A 3786-nucleotide genomic window follows, 5' to 3' on the forward strand; every position below is an offset into this window, starting at 1 on the left:
CCCCCCCCCCCCCCACACACACACACCAACATCTTTCTCATTTGTTTTCACCAAAAGTGCACTGGCTATTTATTGTAATATTATTATTATTATTATTTAAATTATTGAAAGCATTTACTTGTTGAATGTTAAACGCATTACGGGAACAGGAACACTTCTTTTTTTATCCGACGATCACGGCATGTCAACAATAATAATAACGCATTATGGCCTCATTGGCTATAATTATAGCTACGTATACTCAATGCATGACTACAGTATTAAATTGCTTGCAGTTGTGGAGGGACCACGGGAGCTGTGGGGGGGGGGGGGGGGGGGGGGGGGGGGGGGGGGGGGGGGTGATGGTGATGATGATGATGATTCTCCTCGTTATTGTCAAGCTAACGACAGTGTGACGGTGCATGACGGAGCTAAGTGCCGAAAAAAAGGGACAAATCTGCTTTAAAAGAAGAAAAAACTAAAACAAGAAGAAGAAAAAAATCACAAGAGGCGTATCTGACGAGCTCTTTAAAGAAAAGAAAAAACAACAGAAAAAACATCCTCCTTTTTGTTTGTTTTTTGTTTTTTGATGACGAGGGAGTGCACAGGATCATTTTTACGTGATTCGGATTTTTTTTTTTTTTTTTTTTTTTTACTTTTCTCGCACTTGGCTTTTTGAAAACAGCTCGAAGAAGGAAACACATTTCATAGATAGGCTATATCTAAAATTAGTTTCTAGTGCCTTGAACCCCCCCCCCCCCCCCCCCCCCCCCCCCCCCCCCGCCCGTCTCATTTTAGATTCGACTGAAGTGCCTCCCGTTAACAATAGACAACAAAGAGCTCACTGCGTGCTTCTTATCTCCTCCTGCCATGAAGACGCACGTCTGCCTGCACACCTGGAGCAGCAGACGGCTGCAGATTGCTATGTTTCCATAAAGATATGAAAATGAATATATTTGTTCATCTAGGGGCCGGTTCTGTGGGCCCACGTGGACTCCCATTGGTCCTGGTTGGTGACACACGGCTGTGGTGCACGCTGTTGAAACACGGAGTGTTATGCGTAGAAAGTATTTGGTTTTTCTTGCACACGTCTGCAGGTTTTGACCTTGAGGGACATCGTAGGGCCGAGGTCTTCAAGGCTCGTAAAGCCCATGAGCTCTAATGTGAAAGAGAGATGGATCAGGGACCACCGTATACACAACGGGGGGGTCTAAAGTTTTGGCCCCCCAAGTAAAAATATGTAATAATGTGGATAAAGGAGCCAAGAAAAGATGGAAAAATCCCCAAAAGGCATCAAAAGCGGATTATTTTGTGTATAATATGTCACAAAAAGTTAGATTTTTTTTCATAATTTACACTTTCAAAATAAGGGCGCTGACTGTTGGTGGGGGGGGCGGGGAGGGGGGGGCAAATGAGTTCGGGCACTTAAAATCTTAAGATTGACGTCACAAGGTATTAACTCTGCAGGGGGCCTAAACTTTTGCAGATGCCATTTTTAAGTTTTCTCTTATTTTGAAAGTGCTGCTGACAACAGAAGGGGTAAGTCACATGAGAGCAGGGATCTTCATATGGGGGTCCGGGACCCCTAGGCGGGGTCCTCAGCGTCAAGGCCTCCAAATCGTTGTTGATTTCTGAAAGTTATTTCAAAAAATGTAACAAGTCTTAACATGTAAAAACACATGAACTCAACCTGTTTATAACATATAAATCCCCCCCTGCGACCTGGTCTATAGTCCAGGTGGTCTCAAAGGACTTCCTCAGACGTGTGCCACATGTATGTTAACAGTAAAACATGGTTTATAAAACCAAGCCCGCTGTATCTACTCCTTTGTAAAAGAAACAGACGGAGTCTCACAGTCCAGGTCCGCTGTTGTGGTCCTGAATCCTCCCGACGGGGGTCTCTCTCAAATCTACATCAGACTGCTTCACAGCAACAGAGATGCAGCGTTTTCCATGCCTGATTAAGGCTAATTATGTCCAACGTGTCCTTGTGTGGGGTCAATTAGTCCGAGGCTGAAGACATTAGGGCGAGATGTGTGTTTCGATTCCCGGGGGGGGGGGGGGGGGGGGGGGGGGGGGGGGGGGGGGGGGGGGGGGGGGGGGGGGGGGGGGTGTTACTGCAGAGAGATGAAGTGGAAGCACTCAGTTTGCCACCAGCGTTCAGCCTCTGCAGGGCTGCAAAATGGCTGCTGTGTCTCTGGGAGGAGGGAGCAGGACGTTGTCTGTTGTTAGGACGACGCTGTCTGTTGTTAGCAGAACGTTGTCTGTTCTTAGGACGCTGTCTGTTGTTAGGTGGACAATGTCTGTTGTTACGAGGACGCTGTCTGTTGTTAGGTGGACGCTTTCTGTTCTTAAGAGGACGCTGTCTGTTCTTAGGACGCTGTCTGTTGTTGGGAGGATGCTGTCTGTTGTTAGGACGCTGTCTGTTGTTAGGACGCTGTCTTTTCTAAGGACACTGTCTGTTGTTAGCAGAACGCTGTCTGTTCTTAGGAGGATGTTTGTTGTTAGACGGACACACACACACACAGACACACATGAAGAGACACAGAGAATAAGCTTTAGTAAAGTTTGTGCATTTACGGGAATCATTTCTTCTTTCAAGATGTTGTGTCAATGATCCCGAGGAGGTTGATTGTGCGACTGTGTGTAAGCAGCTGTGTGTAAGCAGCTGTGTGTAAGCAGCTGTGTGTAAGCAGCTGTGTGTAAGCAGCTGTGTGTAGCAGCTGTGTGTAGCAGCTGTGTGTAAGCAGCTGTGTGTAAGCAGCTGTGTGTAAGCAGCTGTGTGTAAGCAGCTGTGTGTAAGCAGCTGTGTGTCAACAACCAAGAAAAAGTAAATTCCCTTTAATGAACTTTTCCATGAAGATAACTGAAAACCAAACGAAGGTGCTACGTGTTAGACGTGCAGCGGTCCGACAGGGAGCAAAATTACAAATCTCACACTTTTATTTTGAATTTATTTATTTATTTATTTTTTTAAAGGATGAAATCCCTTTTAAAGATATGAGAATTTTTTAAATGGTAAACAACATCAGGTGTCTTGTGTTTTATGTTCTGGAGACACGTCTGAACAGCGACGGGACCAACGGGACGTTTTTCTAGTTTTTCATATCATCAGAGCAGCCGAACAGACGGACCTTCACAATAAAAGTCTTTTCTGTAGACTGTGGATCAATTTGTGTTTGAGAAAAGAAAAAGAAACTGACACTGTTGTTGTTGTTGTTTTAAATCTTTTTTTGTTTGTTTGATATGCAGCGACGAAGACGACACAAACACCCCGTCCTTCAAATTAAAATCCTGTTTTAAAAAATAATTTAAATATGAAGTTCATGAGCTTCAAACTGCCAACATTATGATTTAATTAATTTCCCATCACTCGTCAGTGAGCTGCATATCAATGATTTCTGTTTTATCTTTCGGTCCATCAATGCAGAGTTTCTCAAGCCTCAAAGTTCAGGACTTAAATATTTGATTTTTGTTGCATACATGTTTGACCTCGGCAGCTTTGATTGTAGAGCTGCAGAGATCTGTGGGTTTGTTGCTATGACGACATCCGTTTCAACACATTCTTACTCTCCCGCCGCGGAAAACACGGACGCTTGGTCTTGTGCCTTTAGCCTCTGTTATTCACGCTAAAAGTCTCCTTTAGCGTCTGTTATTCACGCTAAAAGTCTCCTTTAGCGTCTGTGATTCACGCTAAAAAGTCTCCTTTAGCGTCTGCGATTCACGCTAAAAAGTCTCCTTTAGCGTCTGTTATTCATGCTAAAAGTCTCCTTTAGCGTCTATTATTCACGCTAAAAGTCTCCTTTA

This window comes from Etheostoma cragini, chromosome 23 (assembly GCF_013103735.1).
Source record: "Etheostoma cragini isolate CJK2018 chromosome 23, CSU_Ecrag_1.0, whole genome shotgun sequence".
NCBI classification, from domain to species: Eukaryota; Metazoa; Chordata; class Actinopteri; order Perciformes; family Percidae; genus Etheostoma; species Etheostoma cragini.